Below are 10,558 nucleotides of genomic sequence, written 5' to 3' on the forward strand. Positions count from 1 at the left end.
AGGGATGTGTCACGAGGAGGCTAACGCACCATTGTATGAGGGTTCAATGTAAACTTTTTGGGCATGCTTGGAAATCCTCAACTTGCAAACAACATATGGACAGAGTGATAATAGTGAAAATAACCTACTCTGATTATTAAAGAAGATGCTCCCAACAAAAAATTTGATGCTTGCAAAAAGAAGTGATGCTCAAAAATTACTTTACAATCTTGGTATAGATTACACTCAAATTCATGCATGTCATAAAATGATTGTGTACTATATAGGGGTGTGCCAATGTCATGCAATGTCCAATTTGTGGAGATGATCATTTACAAGAAGGATCTACAGGTTGCAAAAATTTTTCAAAAGGTGTTGAGAGGCACTTTCCTATTACACCTTGCATTCAACATATGTTCCGGTGTCAATCCATAGTTGAGTTAATAACAAGGCATTTGAACCATCGTGCAACCGATGGCATGATGAGGATTCCTGTCGACTCACCAACTTGGGATCACATTAAGGATGAATGGCCAAAGTTCAAAGATGAGTCCCTTAATTTACGGCTTGGATTGGGTATGGATGGGGTGAACCCATTTGGATTGATATCTACATCATATTCCACATGGCCCATTGTTGTTGTAAATTACAATAATATTCCTCCATAGATTCCCATCAAGAAGAGTCATGTGATGCTTGCACTTTTTGTTCCCAGGAAGCACAAGGTAAAGAATATGTATGTATACCTTGAGCTCTTGATTGGGGTGGTTGCAAGATGAGGGTACTCACTTTCGTTCACTCTCTCTAAAATTGGGACATCCATGCATCTCGGGCGGAGTACCTCGATCGTGATAGTGCCGCGAATTAAAACACGACACGTGCCTTCCAAGCCTAAATCGACATATCTCGATCGAGATGCCAACTAATGCCACGCTAGCAGGTCCGGGTTTCCAGGCGTCATCCATGTCACCAATACATGTCACCGCCACCACATTATCTCGATCGAGATATCTATGCCACTCGGATCCACATCAGGGCCACGCTGTATCCCCCTAGGCATATTTGACTAGCACATCCCCATCGTCCACGTATCTCGAACGAGAAATTAACATCAAATCGCGACCATTCATTGTTCGAGGTAATGGGATTCAATCTCCACCGTCCCCGTATCTCGATCGAGATACTGAGATCAAATCTCAATCGTCCAAATATCTCGATCGAGATACAGAGATACAATCTGCACCGTCCAAATATCTCGATCGAGATACGTAGATGCAATATCCACCGTCCAAATATCTCAATCGAGATATGTAAACGCAATCTATACCGTCCATTCACGTACGTTCGAAGATGCGATCTCAGCCGTTTAAATATCTCGATCGAGGTATATAATGAATCTTGACCGTCGACATACCTTGTCGTGGTAATGACTTTAAATCGTGGCCGTCCATGTACCTCGAACGAGATAGTAATATCAAATCTCAGCCGTCGATCCTTCCCCAACCCTAAAATTAAGTGTGTATCTTGGTCGTATGTTGCACTAACCCTAATATCCAGAGCGTTAATCTTGCAAACCCTAAATTGCATGATGTTACCGAACCTCGATCGAGGTTATAAAACCGAAAAACTTTTTTTTTTGCCTCATTGTCACAAGTCGTTTTCACTCTCCTTGCTCTCTTGATTTGGATTAGCATTAGTGACCCCATTAGCATTGTTTTATAGCTTCATTAGTGCTACTTAGCACTAAGCATTAGACCCTTCACATTGGACCTTTGTGTTTGGCTTAGGTTTTAGCATGGAGTCACACGAGGAGGGCCGCTCATCTATTGTGGACCTCATCGCGGAGATAGACCGCGAGTTAGCGGCTATCCGTAGGAGTGCTAGAGACACACCGTCTACATTACATATCGTGGCAGACTTGGAGGCGATGCTTTTGTCCCTTCGTAGCCTTCACGATATTGTTTATGTAGATGAGTGGATAGCCCACCATCGCGCTGCTCTTGTGTCACATGGCCTGACATATCGTCAAGTCTGTGATCTTGCTCCTATTAGGGATGGAGCCTACCTAGATCTTTTCCTCGATAGTCGTGGGATGAGGCCTGGGGCGGGCAAGCCCCTTACTATTTCGCGGTGTTCGCATCCTCGTATGGCGGCACATATCTATAGTCGATATGTTGCCGCATATGGGAGGATGCCGAACAACCGCCAGATTCCCATATACTTCCCAAAGCAGTTATATACGGAGTTTGTCTTAGGGGAGGAGGTGGATTACACCAGCCATCGTCCGGGTGGTGGTGCTGGCCGAGGCCGTCTCCAGGACCAGGGTAGGTGGCCTCCACCAGCCCTTCGTGTAGCACCTACCAAACAGATCCTTCATTTGTGCCATTGTCGACAGTAGAGGTTCTTGGCACCCAGGTCGGCATTGACGTACGGAGTACCACGGAGAGCATCCAGCACGTGGTGCGCCTGTTCTCACGATCTATACCGACGACAGATGTCGAGGTATTTACATATATATTACGTCTTAAGTTTTTTTGGTCATTTATCTACATGTTTATATATACTTTTCTATATTTTTACATGAGCAGCGTGGTTGATTGTGTCACGTAGGTTCCCACACCTACCACTGAGAGACTCACTCAGGAGTTGGTAGAGGCGAGAGCGGAGATTGACCGCCTCAGAGCTGCATTACAGATGGCAGAGGTAGCTCTACTGGCAGAGGCACAGCATCTGAGAGAGTCCGACATCCAGCAAGTACGTTTCTCTTGCACGTAAAAGAGTTATAATTAAGGTCCTAAGTTATAAATTTCTTTAAGTAATACCTAATGAGAGACTAATCAATTATTTTAATGCTTTACTTTTTTGTGTAGGCTCGGACCGAGGTAGAGCTGAGGCACAGCATCATCAGATTATGGAGCAGATTGCCCAGCGTAGGGCAGAGCAGTTGATGCTGCATGTTCGAGAGTTTCGTAGATCCTCGGACGTGACAGTGCCTTACCTACCTTTATATCCATGGCCTGTCCCTCACAGAGGTTTTTCGACGACCTCTCCCGCAGGATGCACCACCCTTCCTACGTGATGCGTGCTGCGCTTTATGTATCGAGGACATTGATAGTACAGGTGGATATGCCCTGGGATGTGGACATATTTTCCACTTGTCTTGCATCACCCAGGAGCTAGTACGGTTCTCAGCATGCCCCTCCTGCCGTGCATGCGTCGACCTAGCGACGTACAGAGTTTTGGGCATCGATGATCTTCACCCAGGCCTCGTTCGAGTAGATGCTAGGACTGGCAGGCCTATTGATTTTACATCAGCTACTATTGACTTGGGACTCGACGCCTTTGACGATAGAGCCCAGGAGCCTGAGGTGCCTCCTGAGATTGAGTGGAGCTCACATGAGTTTGATGCTTACCAGAGAGTCCTACATGAGAGCCAGATCACAGCATATGAGCGCGTGGGTGGTGCTGGTCCTAGTGGCACCTCGGGTGATGGTGCTAGCAGCAGTGTTGCTTCTCATGAGCAGTGTGTCCTTACAGCAGAGGAGCTTACACGAGCAGAGTGGCAGACACGTACCATTGCAGATTATAGATTTTGGGTTTACAGACAGAGGCGTCTTGCATTAGCACGACGTAGAGAGAGAGAGAGGGCCATAGCAGCTTTTGGGACTCGTGAGCTCCCGAGTACACCGGCACCAGCTCACGATCCTGCCTTTGAGGCAGACCTCCCCGCAGACATTCGACGACCCCCGCAGCCGGCACAACCTCCTCGACGTGCACAGCAGCCTCGACGCGCACGTCGACGGCAGTTAGAGATGACGATTTTGATTGGGTTGCCGTTGATAGTGACTAAACTCAGACTAGCTGGGTTAGCTCACTTACATTGTACTTAGATTTTTGGGCAGTGACTAACCTCAGACTAACTGGGGTAGCTCATTTTCATTCTGATGTACTTATTTGATGTTTATATCATTATGAGTTTTTTCATTATTGAGTATCATTACATTTTAGTTGATGTTCTTGATTTTATTATATTTTTTAACACTTTGGCTATCATATTGTTTGTTGAAAATCTCTATGCCATCGTACCCAAACATGCTCTGATGGGGACCAAACTTTGCAAGCATGAGGGGGGGACCCACCCCCACATGCTTGCAAAGTTTGGTCACAATCAGAGTATGTTTGGATTGGTAATTAGCGCCCAGTCCGGATTTTTCAAGTCTCTTGGTGCTTAAGAGGCCATGGAAAATCCGGGCCTTCCCCATACCATCGTACCCAAACATGCTCTGATGGGGACCAAACTTTGCAAGCATGTGGGGGTGGGTCCCCCCCACATGCTTGCAAAGTTTGGTCACAATCAGAGCATGGTTGGATTGGTAAATAGCGCCCAAACCGGATTTTTCAAGTCTCTTGGTGCTTAAGAGGCCATGGAAAATCCGGGCCTTCCCCATACCATCGTACCCAAACATGCTCCGATGGGGACCAAACTTTGCAAGCATGTGGGGGTGGGTCCCCCCCACATGCTTGCAAAGTTTGGTCACAATCAGAGCATGTTTGGATTGGTAATTAGCGCCCAGTCCGGATTTTTCAAGTCTCTTGGTGCTTAAGAGGCCATGGAAAATCCGGGCCTTCCCCATACCATCATACCCAAACATGCTCCGATGGGGACCAAACTTTGCAAGCATGTGGGGGTGGGTCCCCCCCACATGCTTGCAAAGTTTGGTCACAATCAGAGCATGTTTGGATTGGTAATTAGCGCCCAGTCTGGATTTTTCAAGTCTCTTGGTGCTTAAGAGGCCATGGAAAATCCGGGCCTTCCCCATACCATCGTACCCAAACATGCTCCGATGGGGACCAAACTTTGCAAGCATGGGGGGGTGCGTCCCCCCCACATGCTTGCAAAGTTTGGTCACAATCAGAGCATGTTTGGATTGGTAATTAGCGCCCAGTGCGGGTTTTTGAAGTCTCTTGGTGCTTAAGAGGCCATGGAAAATCCGGGCCTTCCCCATACCATCGTACCCAAACATGCTCCGATAGGGACCAAACTTTGCAAGCATGTGGGGATGGGTCCCCCCCACATGCTTGCAAAGTTTGGTCACAATCGGAGCATGTTTGGGTACGATGGTATGGGGAAGGCCCGGCAATCGGAGCCTATTGGCTGGCAAGAAGTGTTGCTTGGAGTCTGCAAGCAGCTGGATCCTCTTGTCTGGCACTCCATTAGAGGATTGCTTCTGTGGCATATTTGGAAACAAAGAAATGCCTACACTTTTGACACAGGAACCAACCAATATTTTCATGGATTTTTGGACAGCACCCTACAGCTTATGAAGACATTGGAGATGCGGTTGGCTCTAACAAATCAAAAAGATGCTGGAAGATCAACCCCATTTCAAAGACAAACAGTGGAGAAAATGGAGAGAGATATTATTGGAGTACCCCACAGTAAATGGTATGGCTTTTCTGCAGAAGTTCCAGGAGGTGATCATATGCAGGAAAAACAGTCATCCCAGAGCATGAAGGCACATCTTATGGAAGATGAAGTCATATATGTACAGCAGGAACCACTCTGAAGGACTATGATATCAAAAGAGGCTTCGATTCAGTCCAACAAATGTCTAGCCTCCTGTCTGACCATGAACTACATAGTAGTACCAGTAAGTCTGCTGATGTAAACAGTATCTCTTTCGACAACAGTTTGAGCCCTGTGTTGGTAGAATATCTTTGTCGATTGTATAGGATCATGTGGCTTGCTTGATTTACGCCTCTACTCTCTGGCTTATGTTCTCTGAGTGTCTTACCATGGACATTCCTCATGGTAACTTGTAACATTTCCTGTTAATCTAATAAATTTCTGTTCTCTGCACAAAAAAGAAGAAGAAAAAAGAAAGCTTATACATAATTAAATATAAGAAACTTAAAAATATATAATCACATGCAACACAAGTATATATAATCACATGCATCAAGTATAATTACAACCGGGCCTCAAACACCACGTCTCTCTCTCTCTCTCTCACACACCATCAGTACCACTTCACGTGGCCAGCTTCGAACACCGCGACCTCGTGTGCTGCATGCATAATTTGATATATATTCCCCTCCCGAGTCCCCGTGCTTTAATGCGCCTGCTTGTCTTTAATCTAACTGAAATCGCCTCGTTATTTTCTGAAGCTAGATTTTATAAGGGACGTGAGGAGCATGGGGTGATGAGATCGATGCTCAGCCGAGCTGGTGCCCGCGTGTCGCCTGCGGAATACACGGCTGGCCGCTGTAGGAACGCACCATTTCGCGGCACGACCTTTTTTATTTTTTTCGGTTCTCTCTCCTCCCTAATTCATCATCTTTATAAATAAATGCAGCTTGGACTCCTATGTTCTCACCCAGCAAGCACCTACGATAGTCTGGACTCTTGTGGCCATGGCTTTCTTCTCTGCTCGTGCGCTGCTTCTGTTCTTTTTCCTCCACCTCCAGCTAGGAGCGCTTGAATGCCATGAGACAGACCCCGCAGCTATAACCCAAATTCTACCACAACCCACACGCAGTCATTATGAAGGAGGTACTCACTTCTAACCATCGAGTGGCACACTATTTTTTTTTAATAATAAATTGCAATTTCTCAGGACGTAAGTTACTTTTATAACATAGTTGAATCTTTAGCGTGCATAATTGATTCTTTTAGTGTGTATAATTGATTGCGATCCAGTACTCTTTAGCTTTATTACATATGGTCCTCAAAATTGCATTAAACTTTAATACTGTTAAGAATGGGCCTAAACTGCTGTTGGCCAATAGAGTGGGCCTAAACTCTTGGGGCATTGTCCTCAAAATCGGATTAAAATGGGCCTACACTCTCAAACGGCCATCATGTGAGCCGTCTTGATAGCTAAATGGACACCTAAGGCATTCGTGCGGACTCCATGGATGACGTAGGCTTGGCCTTTTACAGCCACACCATCACCTAAGAGCTGTGGGGGAGTCACTTACAAAAAATATGTGCCTGTCACATGAGTTCATCACATGAGGACATTCTATTTATTTGGAACTTACAGATAGATATTTAAAGAGGGAATTTTTTATTATAAATTGAAAAAAAACTCACAAGTTGGACGTACAATTGTTGGAATTGTCTCTTAGTCGTACTTTATGTGAGGTTAATTAACATAAGTTTAGCCAAGCATAAATAAATTTAGTAGCAATCGCTGCATGATAATGGTGTCTTTCTATTAGTAACCGCATTTGTATTTGTTCCACGAGCTTTAGCATGGGTGGTGGTGTGTTCTAATGAGTGTCCGTTCATAAACCTGTGTGTGGGTGTGACGTTGTAGTGGGTGTATGTTCTAAGCCTTTGTGGAGGTGTGATGTAGTAGTGGGTGTATGGATCTTGTCAAGCTGGGGCTAGTTCATGGGTTCAATTGAGGGGATTAGTGCTACAGGAAGCTATCTATGGTCTCGACGGACAAGAGTAAAGGTGTTCGGGGAGAGACAAGACACTTCTAGTGTGTAGCTTCTCTAGCAACAACATGAGGCAGGATTTTTGCAACCATGCACACTATAACGACCTCTACAGCCTCTACATCAATGATAACCAACGCCCCCGCACCCCCTCTTCTTCATTTACTAGCTGCATATCTTCAATCTTGGGGTTGTCATTGAGAGACCAATAATACCTCTAGATAGAGAAGCTTTATTGCACCTTCTTAACCAACCAACATGTACATCATGGCATAATGCTCTAGAGAGAGAGAGAGAGAGAGAGAGAGAGAGAGAGAGAGAGAGAGAGAGTAAATTGAGAGAGTTTTTAGCAAAAAAAGAGAGTGTTCTTTATATTTTGCCCAATTAAATAGTTGTTTGTTTTTTGTCCAATGGAAGGGAGGTAAGTGGTGCTATTCAGGTTTATAAATGCTCCTAACCTACCTATTTAAAAGGCCTTCAGATCGTGATGAATGTATGAGACTAACCCTTTTTTTCTATTGAAATACTTGACCTCCATTTTGTCAACGCACATGTCAAGCCCCTCCTCTTCTTAAGGGCCTCTTCTTGAGGGAACTATACACAACATTGCTACTCCAAGGCTTGAACCCACAACCTCTCGGTTGTGCATAGCCAAAGGCACGGGGAAGAATTTTGCACACTTGGGCTCACAACTTGAGCCCAAGCCTTGACCATATCCAGGTTACTATGTGGTGTGCACGAGCCCAATTTCTAAAAATGTTTCCGTTAGCAAATGTATAAGGATGAATTTTGTATGAATAGATGGTTATGGCCCATCCATAGGAATTGAGTTGAATGATAGGGATACACTAGGTGTAAGCCCAATTTCTATGAATTTGTGATTGGCAATTCCTTATCTATACATATGGTCATGGCCCATTTATATAAGTTGAATTGAATGGTAGGGACATGCTATGTAGAGGATTGTGATGGCTCATTCATAGAAATGGATTCTAATGACATGGGTGTGTGATTCGGAAATCTTAAAAGAGTGCTTGTCATATATAGCTTCGACCGAAAATTTTGTTGGGATGTGTGTTGAACATGTGCAATAGATGGGCATTGATTATTTATGTCATACATAGCTCTATTGATTGAAACTTTTGTTAGGTTGTGTGTCGAAGATTATGCCCAAGAATTTTTAGACATTTCTGATCCACAATGATTCCCACATTGACGAGTACAACAACATCATGAGCTTCTGCAGGCAAGGAGTAGCACACCTAGCCAAGTGTAGTGGGGGCAGGGTGCACCAGCCGAGAAGGAGGTGCCCTGCCCTGCACCCTTCCTAGCTAGGTAAGGGAAGCTCGTGATCTCTATATGGAAACATAAGGGAAAGTGGATTTCTTCCCACATGGGGGCAATGCCCAAAACTTCTTTTGATGTTAGGGCTTATATATTGTAATTGTTTTGCATAGATGTGCATTGAATAATATTGTTATCTTTAAGGCTAAATTAACACAACCACTACTAATGTGAGAAGTAAATAATGGTATTTCATGGCAGGAATGATTGGTCGCCAGCTTGCAGACACTGAGTACTGCTGTCTCAGAAATGGATTGGGATGCAAGCAGACGTGCACTGTAGGCATAAACTATCATTGCTGTTTGAAAAACGGGTTTGGATCATGTCTGCAACTTTGTATGGACAACGTAAACTATTATTGTTGCCTCAAAAACGGGTTGGGATCATGTCTAAACCTGTGTCCAACAGGCATACCAAATTATTGTTGTGCAAAAGATGGTTTTGGAAGTTGCGTGGGAATGTGTTGGAATGGCCCAAAGCGCTAACAAGCAAGCAGTTCAAACTTCAAGAAAAGTATGAATGTGAACACGATCATGAAGATATAAGATACCTAGACTGAGCTCACTGGTCACCTGCTCTTCATTTGTTTCTTTGTTTTATTATATAGCCCATGTCACCACATTTCCAACATCAAAATGAAAGAGGCATCTCTGTTGTCAATAGTATTTTGATGCTTGGGCTACATTTTTTTCTTACCAATAATAGAAGAATGTGTGTTGCAGACGTGTGTTCACAGCATTTTCCTTTGTGGGAAAGAGGCCCCCTGGGCCTCATGTTTCCCTGCAATATTCAACATTGCGAGGTTTTGCATCCCTAGCTAGGTGCGGTGTGGGTGCCTTCCCCCCCCCCAAAAAAAGAGCCTTGTGCCCCACCGCACCTTGCTAGGGTGCTACGCCTCGACTGCAAAAGCTCATGATGTTTTTGTAATCGATAAAGTGGGAGATTATAGATGGGAAATGTCTAATACTTCTTGTGGTATTGGTAGAATAATAACTTATGGTCCTGTTATTCAGTTTTACCATAAATATGGAATAGCTTGCCTTAAAAGTGGAGAATATATAATTTTCTTTTCTATTGAAAGCACTAATAAGCTCCCTCTAAAAGAAATGGAACAACACATTCTCCTACATGCCATGATGACAAGAGGTGAGTCATCGACACTTTGCAAACATTGATATGCCAACATGCAAAATCATGTTAGTCAAGCAAAATTTTCATCAGATCCTTTACACATGGAAAGTAATAATATTGTGGGGTTATAGAACATTACTAGGGTTTGCTGCTCTTTAGGCACCATCAAAAAGTAGACTATGGGCTCCAGACAAAATCTTTGGCTCTGGAGGAGGAGGAAGAGCCCTCACAGGACAATCCCTTTCTGCCTTTTCGTAGCATCTATTTGTAAGCACGTCCACTGAACAAGCTTGTGTAGACCTCTTGACCTACAAGGTATAATCAGATTCCTATAATTGCACCACCCACTTTGCTATCCTTGGTGATAACTCCATGTGCTATAGGGCATAAGAAAAAACATCTTCTTTGGTAAGTACAACAAAGTTCTTGGGCAAAACACATGCCTGAAACTTTTCCACGACAAACCTTAGAGCCGAGACAAGACGATCGACAGTCTGAGCTAAAAGCCTTTTTTTGCAGTAGTCATTACTCTACTAGCAAAATACACAGGCCTCATCAACAGCATCCTCGGGTCCTTTTGCAATAAAACTGCTCCTAGAGCTTCACACCCAATGCTAGGATTGACATAAAATACCTAGACTTCCCAACAAGGCTG

At 44.3% G+C, this 10,558-nt stretch overlaps 1 long non-coding RNA gene across 1 annotated transcript; it reads left to right on the forward strand.

The window, feature by feature from the left end:
• Positions 1-6,363: 6,363 nt before the first annotated feature.
• LOC147605817 (uncharacterized) lies at positions 6,364-9,495 on the forward strand. Its single transcript, XR_015265062.1, has 2 exons — positions 6,364-6,532; positions 8,974-9,495. It is a non-coding gene; the product is annotated as an uncharacterized LOC147605817 (long non-coding RNA).
• The last annotated feature ends 1,063 nt before the right edge of the window (positions 9,496-10,558 follow it).

Source organism: Cibotium barometz, chromosome 58 (assembly GCF_041138505.1).
Source record: "Cibotium barometz isolate CiBa-2024 chromosome 58, ASM4113850v1, whole genome shotgun sequence".
Taxonomy (NCBI): domain Eukaryota; kingdom Viridiplantae; phylum Streptophyta; class Polypodiopsida; order Cyatheales; family Cibotiaceae; genus Cibotium; species Cibotium barometz.